Source organism: Aptenodytes patagonicus, chromosome 3 (assembly GCF_965638725.1).
Source record: "Aptenodytes patagonicus chromosome 3, bAptPat1.pri.cur, whole genome shotgun sequence".
NCBI lineage: Eukaryota > Metazoa > Chordata > Aves > Sphenisciformes > Spheniscidae > Aptenodytes > Aptenodytes patagonicus.
In genome coordinates, this window is record NC_134951.1 from 2,614,053 (window position 1) to 2,629,181 (window position 15,129).

At 44.2% G+C, this 15,129-nt stretch overlaps 1 protein-coding gene across 12 annotated transcripts in view; it reads left to right on the forward strand.

The window, feature by feature from the left end:
- The window catches only part of EXTL3 (exostosin like glycosyltransferase 3), a 161,102-nt gene that overhangs the window by 61,216 nt on the left and 84,757 nt on the right, over positions 1-15,129 (forward strand). The window lies entirely within an intron of this gene.

Genomic DNA, 15,129 nt, shown 5'->3' on the forward strand with positions numbered 1-15,129 from the left:
AGTGGCTTTACAAAGGTGGGTGTCTATAAAGCGGTGTTGAGAAGCAGCAATCCTGCAGAGAACTGCTGTCAAATGGGGGAGATGTTTCACAGCTTGAAGCCCAGTCAGTCTGGAAAGGCTGAATCACCTTTGTTGAAGAGAAAAACCCAAGGAAGAGTGGTTGAATTGTTGTTTTTAGAACTCATAAAGGGACAGTGTTGCTTTAAAGCTTGTTTGTAGTGCTCGTATTCACCTCTGTTGACCTGCACGGCCGGAGCTGGCTTGCTTTTTCTGCAGAGTCAAGATTTCTGTTGGGGCAGTAGTCAGAGGGAAATAAGAGGTATCAACTCTGTCCTGGCTGTGCGCTGGGGAAGGCTGCTGGACTGGAAAGGTCAATTTGTGTTTTTAATGGTGTATATATCTATGGGGCACTTCCTAAGTAGAAAGAGTAGATACCTTATGTTAAAAGTGCCTGAGATACTCATTTCCCTCTCTGCAAAATAAGGATAAATACTTCTTGATCTGCCAAAAGGGGCTGCGTGGGTTTAATTAACGTTTGCAGAGTTCTTGTGGATAGCATCTTTCATCTGAGAATCTAAAGGCAAAATATATTCTAGGCATTCTCGCTCAGCTTTGCAATTATTCCTCCAGCTGTTGTGAGCTGTGCCAACAAAAACTACTCTCCTGTTATCAGGGATTGTTGATGCCTTGTGACTTGTTTTGATTTTGATATTCTCTTCCCCCCACTCTTTCTCCCCACACACTTGCTACGCAAAATATAGCATGCTTTCCAAATCTGGGGGAGAGAATAAAACCTATTCTTTTCCATCACAAACTATTTGTGTCTCATGTTATGTTCTCTTTCCCCCCTTTCTTGGTCTATGCCCTTTGGGGGGGTGATGATGTCTTTTTCTTTCCTTTTTTTTTTTTTTTTTTTTCCCCCCCCTAAATATTGCCATAATTTATTAAATCCCAGTCACTCCAGAGAGGCATGCTGGCCCATGCACTGTCATTTTTTATTTTAAGGTGAATGTGAAATACTAGATGAATTCCTTCATTCCCTGGACTCAGGTTCCCCTGAGTTCATACTTGCAGCATTTGGGGAGTTAAGACCTACAGCTTTGTTCTCCCAAATGCTAATTTTACTGCTAACAGTACTTCGTGAAAGCCTCTTTGTAAAAATTGCTATTACTCAAATTTAGTTTTAAAGGAAGGCTTGTATGTATATAGTCTCCAAGAGAATAATATTAAGCCTAACAATTTTTCGATTAAAGTTATGGGTTCAACCCAGATAAAGGTACAGTCTTTCTACAAGACCATAAGCATACCTATGTAAAAAGGGAAAATTACCTCTGGTTTCCAAATACACTCGCTGTTGTTGATACTTGCTGTGGGACTAGGTCCTTGCACTCTGTGTCATGCTGTCTTCATCCGTCCCAACGTGTCCTTGCAGCACCCATCACCTAGTTGGTGCTTGGCAGCGGTGGTTGCCCACTGCAAACTTGGGTAGGTTTGTAGGTGTGTGGACTGCCTCCCGGGGGAAGTACAGACACGGGAGACTGGGTTTTGGGAAAACTGGGTACCCCAGAACCCCCCCAAGTCTATTGCTTAGGTAACTGTGGCTATTACTGTCACTCTTGTGAGGATTCATTAATCTTGACTTTAAAAGCATGAGACTTAAATTTTTTTTTTTTTAACTTGAAGAAAGTGCAAAATATCATTTGAAGTCTTAGAACGTTTAAGCTCGTAATTATCTGTGGGAATGAAGGCTACAAATAAATTACTTCAAGAGTAGCTATGTACGACCACTTTCATCAACCTGTGTGTTAAAGCTAGATCTGTTTGCTTTAGCACTTGCTCCTGTTTGCCCTTCAGACGAAGTAATGCTGTGGGAGAACGAGCTGGAGTCTGTCCCACCGCATGTATCTCTATCGGAAAGCGAGCTGGTTCTTAGTGACAAATTGGCAAGGGTTTAAGAGCCAGAAAAATAAAATGCAGTGCGATAACTTGTTTTCCCCTCTTTAAATCCCAAGTCATACATCGCAGAGTACACGGCAAGATGTGGTTATTCTCTGCCTGGTGCTTCTGGCTTGAGGGATTTGATGCTCCAAATTGAAATGAATATCCCTGGTTCCCACTAAGGGTGGGGGGAGTTGTGTGACTTCATGAAGATTTGTGTCCGTGTTTGTCAGTGTGAACTTCATTATGAGAGTAGAGTTATCTGACTCCCACATAAAATGTAGCGAGTTTCTTCTCCCCAGAAGAGAATTATGAATTCTGTCAAGTGTGTTGTTGATGGTTTTCAAAATAATAAATCTTAGCATGGTGCATGCACTTCACTCCTTACTGGAGTCTGTGATATTTGTTGGGTGAGGATGGCAGTAGCTGCGATGCAATCCACCACTGCCTCCCTGTCCTTTGGTGCCTTAAGAGCGAATGGAAAATCTTTGAGTGAATGATGACTTAACCAACAAGTTTGATTAAAACAAGAGATGAGCTTATCTGAGCATCCTAATAATCATTTGCTTTTATGCAACTGCTGAGATTTGAGCTTATGGCAGTGCGTTTCCTGCTGCCCCTGGGCTGCGTGTCCTTCGTGGAAGTGGTGTGCCCAGAGGGGTATTCCCAGGGCTGGTCTCAGCCAGGGAAGGCTTTCTAGTTACCTTTTTTGCTAAAGAGCTCTTGATGTTTTCTTGAGAGATGTCAGGAAATGTTGCCTGGTATTTGGAAATAGTGTTGCTTTGCTGTCTGTTTTGGAAGGGTTGGTTTTTTCCCTCCTCCTAACCCCCTTTCCCATCTGACGACTGTGTGCCCCGTTAGTGGCAATGCGCACGTCTCTTGTGGCAACTTGGTTGTTCATGACCAGCAACCCTGGGTGGAGGAATAAAGGGCAAGTGGCTTTGAGGAGAGACTTGGAAGAGGAAATGAAGCCAGGTACAGAAACTGCATGTGCAAAGTTTGTTTCTGTAACCCTGAGCTCTGATGACGTGCAGTTCTGTGGCGTAACGATCTTCACGGCTACGGACAAGTTGAGTGAGAATAAGCAACCAGGGAGGCTGTGAAGCCGTACCCTTGGACCGGGAACCAAACTGCTTCTCCACCATGCATCATCTTGTGGTTTTATTGCTGAAAAATGGGGCTCCTAATCCTGCTCTTAGGGGACTTCTTGATGTTCCAGTAGAGCTTCATCATCTGAAGAAAGCTCAAAATTACGTCTCTGAAATTGTAATTCTGTCATTTCAAGCACAGCCTTGTGTATCATTGCCAGATAATTCCTCTTTTCAAACATGGGGAGCCATCATCACGTGTTCCTCTCTCAGCTGCTTTTTAGCTACTCTTAGCTCTGGGGCTCTTCTGTTCCTGGGGCAGAAGAGATCAACAAGCAAGTTTGTCATGATTTGTTTCCTTACACATGCCTTAATTACAGCACTTGAGAGGAGGGATTTTTCCCATCTCTGTCTTGTTTAGTTTACCTCATTGTAGGCCTTTCCTTTTGGGCTGGATTTAATTGGCGAGCCGTGTCTCAGGAACTTTAGCTGGTATTTAGTCATCCCTCGCTTTGAAAGCTGGGCGGAAATCCATTCCTCCTGTTTGACCTCTCTGCTGTTTGCCTGCCCCAGTGGCCTTTTTCCTCTTCCTAGCAGACTTGCATTTCTGAAGCTGCGTGAGTTATTCCTCCCCCACCGCTGTGTCGTGTTTTCCCTAAACTGGTATGATTGATTCAATTTATACGTTCTAAGCAGTCTTTTTCACTTAACAGAGTCGACGCAGTAAAATGAGCTTGGAAAATAAATTTGTTATTCCTTAATATTTTCAAACTCCCTATTCTCCCATGTTTGGTTTTTTTTAACAGAAACCTCGTATTGAGCTGTTTTGTAAGAGCTTTGTATCTCAATTTTTCTCTTAACGGCTGACTTCTGGGCTACAGCACTCAACGCACAAGTATAATAGCCTTAAGTGTCATGTAATGCTTTCTATTCCCAGGATCTCTCAGCCCTAGACAGCTATACGTTCACAGCTCTGTGGAAGTATAGCCATCTGGGAGGTGAAAGGATGATTCTCGACTAGAAGAGCAGTATCACACTTCAGTCTGGGAGCAGAAAGTTGGGCTGAGACTGTTGTGGGGTGTTTGGAAGAATTGCTGGGAGGTTCGTGGCTCATCTGCATATGGATATGCAAACTAATCTGAATTCAGCTTCTCAGGTTCTTCAATTGTTTGAAGTTTATGAAAATTAGTTCTTACTCAGAATGAAATTTGCCTGAAGGTTTGTCTTAATTTACTTCCAGAGTCAAATTAAGCTAATTTGAAAGAAGGTCACTTCTGCAAATAGAGGTTTAGTATGGTTGAACTAATTGGCTTGGATTAATACCCTTTTAGTTAAAATAGAGTAATTTTCATTGAGTAGCCCTGTAGTGAAGTCAGCGCTGGGTTAGGACCCAGAAATTCTTGCCGTTGCCAAAGGGTTTTGACTTGCTTTTATTCATGCCCCATTTCTGTGCCTTTGATGTGGGCATACTGGCTGGGCACCGCCTGTTTTGTATCGCTTACCATGTGTTTGCGTGTGGTGAGTTTTCTCTGTGTACAGCAAATCCACCACTTCGTTAAGTGAAATCTGCCTTTCTATGCAATAAGATGCCTTGAGTCTAGCAGAGCAGTATTCATTTTAAATTTATTTTAAAGCAAGTAATGTTTTTTCCAGAGCAGTAAAGCAATAAATAAGAAAAGCTTCCTCGATACTTTTAGGAAACTACAGTTTTTGTTTATACTTTTTCTGAAATCTACAATGAAAACATTAATGTTTCTGTGAAATGCAAAGGTTTTAAAGATGCTCCAAAAATGAAAAAAGGGTCTAAAACGAAAGCTTGGGCAGCTCATGGATCTGTTTTCCCATGGAAAACGCTTTTCCCTTGTGGACGTAGTAAATGCTGAATAGTCTTGCTTAGAACTTGATTCTCAGATTTCAGGGCAAGTCTCCTTTAAACCTCTTGAATCTACACACATAATTCATCCTTCGTGGCAAATGCTCTGGTGCTGGTTTTCCTTGTAAAATCAATAAACAGAGATAAAGGAGAAAAACAAGCGTTAAGATCTTTGAGTGAAGGGGAGAGATGGTGCTTTTGCAGGTACTTGGAAGAAATGAAATTTAAGCCATTTTCTGCATCTCGAGCTGCTGTTCTTTTTGTACGTATTGACTTTTAAGATCTTGTTAATTCTCCAGTTTCTGCTAGGAGGGGAACACTTGCACTCATCTGAACTCTAGCAGATGGCTGTTAGGTAAGGTGTGTGAGCAGGAGAGAGGGACCTACGATTTCTCTCAAGCACCACAGATTAAGTAAAATTTCTCTCTATAAAAGCACCTATACATGCTTTTAATGTTAGACCTTGTATATTTTATCTTGAGTAGTCATCCTTTCTACCTGAATTATGTTACTGCATTTTAATTAACAAATTATCTACTTGATTGTGATGACCGTTTCATAAGCTGGGATCTTACGTGCCTATACTTTGTATGGACAACTTTGGCATCAGGAGTTACTGTTTCTGCGTTGATTTCAGCCTGTGAGTAAATTCCTGAAGTTTGTATGAGTTGCATGGCAGTTGTATGCAGCTATCAGTTGTCACTGACACTGTGATAATGCTCTTTTGTCACGAGGATTAAAATTATACTGCTCCCTTCCCAAATTAATGAAATAATTATGTAATCATTAGATAAAGGATAAATGGGCTTAGTAGATGGGGTTTAATTAGCCTGATAATTTAATTTGATGTTAACCTGCTTTTTAAATTTTAAATGTTTATATGCTTTCATGGAATCATAGAATGGTTTGGGTTGGAAGGGACCTCTAAAGGTCATCTAGTCCAACCCCCCTGCCGTGGGCAGGGACATCTTCAACTAGAGCAGGTTGCTCAGAGCCCCGTCCAGCCTAACCTGGAATGTTTCCAGGGATGGGGCATCCACCACCTCTCTGGGCAACCTGTGCCAGTGCTTCACCACCCTCAGTGTCAAAAATTTCTTCCTTATATCTCGTCTAAATCTACCCCCCTTTAGTTTAAAGCCATTCCCCCTTGTCCTGTTGCAACGGGCCCTTTCAGTTCATTTTGTTTAGTTAATAAAGTAAATTCAGCTGGAAACTTTTGTGTGCTGTTTCCCTTTTTGCCAGGAACAGACACAAAGCGAGAGCCACCCCAGCCTATGTCCGAGCGAGCTCTGTGAGCCTCTGGAGGAAGCACCTCTCTCTTTGAGTGCCAGTTGGTCTGTGCAACCTAGGCTGCAGGAGCTGCAGAAACATGTGGTTCTTCCTTCCCCTCTCCTTGTGCTCATCTGTAAGCACTTAAAAATACATACAATGATTTGATCTCCTGGCTCTGCTGTTTTTCAGTGCTTACAAAGTCTGCTCCAGGGCAGGACAGTGCAGTGTTGGCATGACTTCCCAAAGGGCGTTATCCGTTCCACATAGGTGGCTGCAGGGAGACCCAGTGCTGCACTGTCAACATTGCGAAAGGTGAAGGCTGAGAATGGTGGATAAGGGGATGGACAGTGTGCTGGTTCCTAGCACTTCTTCAGTGTCACGTGTTGGTTTCAGAGCAGTTTGTGGAAGACAAGCATTAGCTTTTTTTTAAAATTTTTTTTTTTTAAGCCAGGAATTTATTTGGCCCCACAGTTCGAGGCTTTTCCCCAGGCAAGAGGATAGGAATTATCGGCTAGAAGCCCAAAGCTCTCAGGACCAAGAGCGCTTGTTCCCTCAGAGCTGAGGTGTCTTGCGGCGATACTGGAATATGCAGTGTAGAGAAACCTTGAAGTGTCTCCAGAACTGCACAAAGAAAGAGCTTTCCTCAAGTCTTTTATTGTATAAAGTATGTTTTAGTCATCGATGGTGGCCTGTTGGCAGGGTCCTTTGCAGTGAATGCTCTTTCTTCTCTTCGTGACAGGATCAGAGTGTGCACGTTGCTGTGTGGCAGGTGGTAAGTGCAGCCCTGTCTAATCCCGTAGAGTTGCTGCCCGTGAGAAAGGATGTGAAGCAGCTTCATACTCTCTCTTATGGGGAGTTCATGTATTCCTATTCAGTGTTAAGTGAGCAGATGCTCAAAATGCTAATGTGTATTTGGAAGACTTACCCCCATGGAAGTATTTATCTGTACATTGTCTCCTCCACATCCATCCCCAAGCACTTCCCCTGAGTCTGTCAGGGTGCAGCTCTGGGGACTGGGATGTCACTGGTTAGGACTGTCGATCAGGCTGTGGCATTCCTGGCCTGTTCCCTGGCCTCAGCCTGCCTGGCACAGCCTGGACACGATCATGCTGTTAAACTTCCAGCCTCCAAATCGGGACAGCTTGGTACCAGCTCCCTTTGGGGATGGTCTCCAGCCTGTGCCGTTTCCTGACCCTTACCTGGGGGCTGTTTGGGTCTGCCCTGGCATGGTTTAACTTACTACTATTGGCATAGCCCCTGGGTTTAGTCCCTGTCATTTAACCACTTGTTTTTTTTCTTCTGCCATCTCTCTGTGTAGGGGCTGAGCTCCTCCAGGTGAGGGGCTCTCTTCTGGGATGGTGTGTGGGGACCATATTCTTGGGGCCATCTCTGTTCATGTTGCAGTAGCGCGCAATAGTATTGCCACTAAACTTGATGGTAATAATTGGTCTTCCCATGACAGGATTGTCCCTGTTCTAGTCTCTCTTGCCTGACTTTACTATAAAAGTGTTGCTTTGTCTGTCTCTGTAAGAAAGTTGTTCTGTAGTCCTGTTTGCAGCCTTAAAACTCTGGTTTTGTGGTGTTATTGCCTGTCGCAACACAGGATCTTTCTCTGATTGGTCTTTACCCTCAAATATTGGCATCGTTATGCCAAATTCCCTCCCCTGCCTATGTGTCCAGTCCTTAATATGAAATGAAAACATGGGAAATCCAAACTGTTTCACCAAAAGGTTTTAACTACAAGTTCTGGTCACGAGGTGGCCATGGTCCAGGGCTGGGTGTGCAGTTCAGGGTGGCTGGAGAAGCAGTGCCAGTAGAAACCCACGGTCTCCACCATACAAGGGAATGGGCTCCCTCAGCACAATTGCTGGGACAGTGCTAAAGTCGGCACCGTAAGAGGGAGGCAGGGGGCTGTATATTTCTTAAATTATATGTATATATTTTTAATCCATTAAATAATTTAAAAAAACAAAATTCCACATGGTCTTAGGGTTTTGGAGGAGAGAGAACAAGGCTGCTTTCTTTTGGTGAGCAAAGAAGTTAACAAGCAATAGGTTGCCTTAGATGATACCTTACTAACTATATTTCTTCATACCATGGCTAGAACTTTAGACTTTACAAATCTTGTTTTGTTTGTTTGTTTTTTTTTTTTTTTGAGAAATCCAAGACAAGTACTGAAACCTGTTTGATATTCATGTTTGAGGCACGTCGAACATCTTGTGTTAGCGGAACCGGACACAATTGAGGCTAATGCATAAAAATGTAGTAAAAGTGGATATTTTACTCCCATCTGCTGTTACTATGAAACTCCCATTTCAGTCTGGATATTGAGTTTCCTTTTTCGAACAAAATTTTACCTCCTTATGAATCCACATGCATGAGATGTGCTGTGCTTTCAACCTTCACGTGCACCTTTCTTGGATGGGATTTCTCATTTAAAGGATGTGGGACTCCGGACCAGTACAGTGAAAGCAAGTCGCTTTGTTTTTATTCTCTTCCGTGTTTCTTCACAGTTTTTGCAGTCTGGAAGCGCCTCTTTCTAGAAGTTAAATAAAATCAAAATAAGATCTGGGACTTTTCAGTCTTGTGGCTCTTCTTTGCAACAGCTGGGTGCTTATCAGAGATGTGCATACTGGAAGAGATGTCTTGGATAGTAAAGTTAAAGCCACCAGCTTTTATCTGTGTGGCCAGTGTGTGTTGATTGCTTGAGGTATTGCAAATTCCAAATTTATTAAGTGAAATTACCAGGAAATTACCATTATTTAGGTCAGCTAAATGTCTTAGAGTTGCCTTTTGTGTATATCCATTTCTTGTTACACCCATACTTCAGAAAAAATTATGGCTGAAGGCGCAAACTGCTATAAACATGATGTGGGCAGCACTTCTTGCACACCAGTACCCTTTGGAGTTGACAAGTAAGTATGTGTGGGAAGGGGACTGTTTTGAATAGCTTTTGCATGGGGGGGAAGTACCTGTGCATAATTTCCAGTGTTATGTACAGGTGTTCAGTCTTTTTCTGTTTAGTTGACCCTGTTGATCATCTGTGGAGACGTTAAGATTTGTAGCAGAAGAAACGGTTGCGTGGAAGTCAAAGCATCAGAGTTAAACTTACTCAGTGGGAATCACAGTTTCTTTGTATGGCTGAAGTCTGGATCTGGGTTTGTTGTCCCCAGTTTGAGCAAAGGTGAAGTCTGCGTTTGGGCCTACACTGATCCAGTTCCTGCCATATTTAACGCGATTGCCTCTGCCGAAATGTCTCTGTCATGTAAAGTTTCCTGGGTTACGTTTCTCTTCAATGCAAGGGAGATTCTACGGAGGCTTTGGAAAAGTCTGTGTTGTATAAAGTGCACGGTGCAAAATTAAAGAAGACACAGAGCTCCCTGTGTCGTACAAAATGGAGGCACTTTAATTGAAGACAGCTCTGCTTTGCATTAATGGCATGCAGCTGCTTGTGATTGCACATCTTTATGGCACATTGAAGCAGTTAGATGCCAAACATCATAAAAGTCTCAGTTCTTCAAGAGATTGGGGGGAATGGAGGGTCTGTCAACTCTTGAATGTTTATTCATATGTGTGCACTGTCTGTAATGCTCTTGTTCCTTAATGATGGCTCTGCCTCTGGTTCTGGGGTGAATTGGAACAGCTCACTGGGGGACAGGATTTACGAGAATCAGGACTGAACGACTGACCGAAGCTCTTGGGGCTCCAGTTGTGCCTCTCTGGCTCAGAGTGATCCCCATGAGCTGCCTAGGCTGTGTCTTGCTGCCGGTCTGAATGGCAGATCTGCCGAGGAATGGGCTGCTGTGCGTGAAGCCTGAACAAATGGTTCATTTGCATGGTTAGTTCGTATGTTTGCAAAGTCTGTTTCATGCTATAAAGCGCTAAGCTTCATTTCTGATGAGCAGGTGTTTGGCAAGTAAGAGACATCACACCATCAGCTGGGATAGAGGAGGAATCTGCTACCGGAGTGTTGATTCAGAAGTCGTGGCTGGTGTTCAGGAAACTTTTATTTGAAGAGTTTTCTGATGTTCTTTGCTTGCAAATGAAATGAGAACCCTGCTGGGCTCCCAGTCTTGTGCTTATAAATGGTGCTGGGCAGCAGGATCTGTCTCTAGGAAGTCCTAGGAAGAGGTTGGTGATACGATTAGCTGGGCAAGTCCAAGGAGGTGTCAAGTCCTGAGTCCTCTCAGCTTTGTGTGTCACTGCTGCCCTGCAAATTAATCAGCGTCTCCTTGGCTTTTCATTATTACAGAGTTATCTTTTAGCCTTTTGCTCTTTGCAAAGTCTCCTTTAGTACTGAACTTCTGAACATGACTCAAAGTAAAGCCACGAGTAAAAATTTGATTCAAAGTAAAGCCGTAACTTCCGACCTCACAAGGTGCCATGAAGGGGGTGTCAGGCTTTGCAGTGATTTAGGTTCATCCTGGTACCCTGCTTGTATACAATGTGCTTCTGAGTTGCCAAATGTATGGGCTTAGGCTCTTTTGCTCTCGATCAACAACTGTGCTATTTCCTCCAACTTTATTCTGCCTCCATGTATGTATCGCTCAAGTGATGGCTCTGGCTCGAGGAGCAGCAGGTTGCCTGGTCTGCTGCGGCTGGGGCTGTAGGTCTGTGTAATGCCGCTTGCTGTGCGAGCTGTTTCTCTTTAGCATTCCCATGTACTTGCATGTGGGTTTTTGTTTGGATTGGCGAGCGTGAATGATCATTTTTGAAACATGCCTGCAGACTTGAAAGCTTTCGTCCTGAAAAGATGAAGTCTGTCTGCCCTTTCATCCTGGAAGGATTACAGAGGGGTTTTAACGTTTGGGAGATACTGGACAAAAGGTGCTGTTGGAAGGCAAAGGTGCAAAGTGGGATTTCCTAAACGCAGCCTTGCTCTGACTGTGCCCTTGCAGAACTTGGTGGCAAAAACACCAATTATTTTTGTGAAAGCTGGAGCGGTCCTGGAAGGTCCCACCCATGCTATATTCTTTATAGTGTATTTTCCAGAGAGATTTCGGAGCTAGAGGAGCTGTGTACAGCAGCAGCCCAGGAGATGGGGTTGTTGGCTGTTTGTGCGGCCCTTTCGTAGGGATAAGTAGGTCAGTGTTACCAAGTGGTACTCGTGACACCTCACCCTGAAAGCAAAGCATAGCTGTTGGTCTGTTCTCTGGCCACTTGCTTCATTCAGTGTTACGTGTTTTGCCTTCAGACTGGCACATGATGATTTAAATCTGTGCGAAGCATTGCTGTGACACTGCCTTTCTTCCAAGGGTCTGAGCCGTGAATCCTGTAACACAAATGTGCCAATTAACTAATTGGATCACTGTGCTGCCTGTGGGTATGGTTATGCAAAAAGAGGTGGAAGAAGATGCTGATGAGGGGTTCCTATTTCTGCCGCAACCTTTCTTTCTGGATTACCCCACATTGCTTTTCTGGTGTTGAAGCTACTCTGAGGAGTTAATACATTGTCTCAACAATACACAGTCGATGTGGTGCGAGAGTTTTGAACTGGAAGGTATATCATTAATTAGTTTTGTCCCTCTTTTTGAGGACCTCAGAGCATTTTACAAAGAACTACCCCTGCAAAGGAAAACCAGCAAAAGATCCCTGGTACTAGAATACATTCAGTTCCAAACAAACCTCAAACTTCAGAGCTACATGAGTGAAGTGTCAGAAGTAAGCACCCTTTTCCTCCTTCCTTTTATTCTTTTATTGTGTTTAACTTGTGGGGGTTCTCCCCCACACGTTTTTTTTATTTTTTTAATATATTTTTTTTTTAAGCTTGAAGTTTGGGTCTGATTGAAGTCGAGGGGCCAGGAGGGCTCTACTAAGAGTTCTCACATGTTCCTGGCATGTCTTGCTCCCACGCTCAGGTTTTATTTCAGAATCAGAGCTATGAAATAATTTAAGCCAGACCAGTGAAAGGTGCTTAATTTTTCCTGTCTCCCAGGATCATCTTTTGACACCATCAAGACATATGTCCTCAAATAACATCCCTGGTAATGCAGGGCTATGGGCATGGCTCGGCATGGGTGTCCCCTTTCAGTCCTATAAAAGTGGGATGGTTGGAGGGCGCAGATCGACCAGTTTTGTGTAGTTACATCTTTTGGTCTTGTTACAAGCAAATTTGTAAGATGCTTTACATGCTGCTGAACAGGAAGTTGCTTTTGATTATATTTTTAGTCTCAGCGGCTGTTGGTAAGCCGTGAGATCCCTTGTGAATTACTGAGGAATGCTGCAAGCGAGGGAACCGGAGTGGATGAAGCGAATTCCCCGAGGTTGCGCGAAAGGTCTGAGACGGAGCTGGGAATAAAATCCCAATCACCCAACACCCTGTCCCTTGCTTTAACTACTGTACAAGAATTTCCTCCTACTGTGTCTCTAATAGAAACTGCAGGGCCAAATTAAGTGGGCAGATTGTAATCACTGCTGCTGAGCTATACCAGCTGTAGAATTACTGCAGCCCTCTGCTCTTTGCTACTAATTTGGAAAGTTTGCTGCCTCTTCCCCTCTAGTGCTCTACCTTGCCACATTCCAGGCTCTGCATTGTGGGAGAAGAGCTTGAATGACCATAAAGAGCCCAGATGTTGTGTCCTGGGGCAGGAAGCATGAGTCAGCTACCCCTGATTTGCAAAGCTAAAAATAGTGAGAGCATTAATACAGATCTCTCCCTACAGCTCGCTGGGCAGGCTGGCTTCTCCAGATTCATCTTTGTTGTAGGAGGCATACAGCACAGGGTGCAGGCAGGCAGGTTGTTAGATTCATTTCTCAGCAGTTTGATTTATTCTTTTATTTGTATTACAGGAGTGCCTGCAGGCCTGAGTGGAGGTCAGACCCCCCGTTAGGACATCATGGCATGACATGGGTGCATTGTAAGAGACTATCCGAGCCTAAAGATGTTCTAGATGAATGTAAGAGTAAGCAAGTGTAGCAAAGGAAACAGAAGGCAGCAGCTATGTGACATAGACCAGCGATAAACCTAGAGTGAGTTGTTTATTATCTGTTACCAGCACAATTAGTGTCCTCAGCTCATCCTTGGCCGAATCATCGCTGTCACACGCTCGCCTTGCTGGGAGCACTGTGGGACGGCTGGTGCTCGATGGGCAATCAGGAGAGCCAGGCATCACCCCCTTCCTAAACCAGCTCAGGAGCATGGTCTGTCAAGAGTGGTTGCTTGGACAGAGTCTGTCCGGGCGGCGGATGAGCTGGACAAAGTCAAAGTCCCTTTGGGTCCCCTTTTAAGTGTTTTCATGTCAGGAGTAGTGAGTGGGAGAGCACGCGTGGGCGTTTGGGGGACTGGAGAGTGTCTGGACATTGTCTAGTATTATAGCTGGAGTGGAGAGGGTAGGGAACAAGATGATCAAAGTAGTTTTTGTTCCCTGCAGCGTAGATTATAGTAATGTTGCTATGGCCACAAATCTCCCTCAAACTGCTGCAGCCAATTCATGAATTTCCTTTTTTTATTACATCCTAACATTGAAAATCAGCTAGGCTGCCAGAAACCTCTCCCAAGGAAATCTCCACCACTGGAGACGTCAAGAGCTGCAGCAGAGGTTGGAGTACAGGTAGTAAGTATTGCTGTACTAAGGGGATGCTGTAAAGAGAATCTCTTGTTGCTGTAATTTTGGGATGCTTTTGAGGCTGAAGTAATTAATTTAATCCTAAATATCTAGCTGCTCACTTATATCCCATGACTCCCTATTAATTAGTTACTCCTGTCTCCAGGGTAATTGGAGTATCGGGATACCTGAATCATTGGCAGTCTAGTCCTGTAAGCTTTATCCCTCTCTGTTCTGCTCCCTGTGGTGCTTTCTCAAGGAAGCCATGGGGCCAGATGAGCTTTATCGTCCCCTGCACAGCAGCAGGGTTCCCGAAGCTGGGCTGTGAGATCCCTGGCAATGCCTCCTGCTGCCGCAGCACCGGAGAGGCTTTTATTTTTTCCTTCTGTTTGTAGCTTTGCTTGTTCACAAAAGAGCGTGTACCGTACGGCATGTCTTGGGCAGCCCAGCCAAGCAAGCGTCCCTTCAGCAGCCTTCGGCTCTTTGAGCCCCAAGCACCAGGGGATGAGGGACTTTTGTTTGTTTTTCTTTCTGTTTTCAGGGGAGTTTACATCTTGTCTGAAATCACTCAGCCAACAGAACTCGTCTTTGTGGGCAGAGAGGAAGGGAGCGGGGAGAAAGCTGGTTTTGGCTGCAGCATGGCTTTCTCGCCCCATGGCAGGTTTTGCCAACGCTTTGTCCTGGCAGCTCCCACGTGAATTGGTCTCGTGAGGGTTCTGTCAGGGCTTTGGGAACAGGGCTGTAAATGAGACTCCTAAATGCCACTCACTTCTCCATCACAGACTGCCTTCTGTGGCCCTGGGCAAATAATTTAGCTCTTCCTTGCCTCAATTTGCCTAATTATTGCCTTCCGATATCTCCAAGTTCCCGTAATTGGTGCTGCTGGTTGTACATTGAGGCAATGACAAGGCAGCTCTCGGCTTGCAGAGGGGACAGTTTCAGTGTGGTTCCCTGTTAGTCTGTAGCCAAATAAATGGCAAAACTCCCGTTTGCTATGTTTAATATGATGACTTAGAGGTGACGACTGAGTTTATAACACAGAGCTTAGCTGTTGGTGCAGGGTTGCTTGCCCATTCCAGCATGGATGCGAACAGGTGGTACTGGTGTGACCTTGATGTCTGGAAATCAAACTATATGTTATTTTGATCAATTTGTTAATTCGATGCTCATTGAAACATATCCTTGGTACTTGTCCTCTTCTGAATCGTGGGGTAGATTTTGCCGTGGTTTGAAGTGACAGAGCGAAAGCTTTAGTGCATAAACAACCTTGTTCGTGAGCTTAGACTAGAAATCTTTTGGGTGTCTACAGTGCATATTATTTGAGGAACTATGAGATTTATGGTTATTAAACGTGGTCGAGCCTTTCTGCCTGGGAGGAGAAATGGTTGTGCCCTTCAAGTGTCTGGGTTAAGCA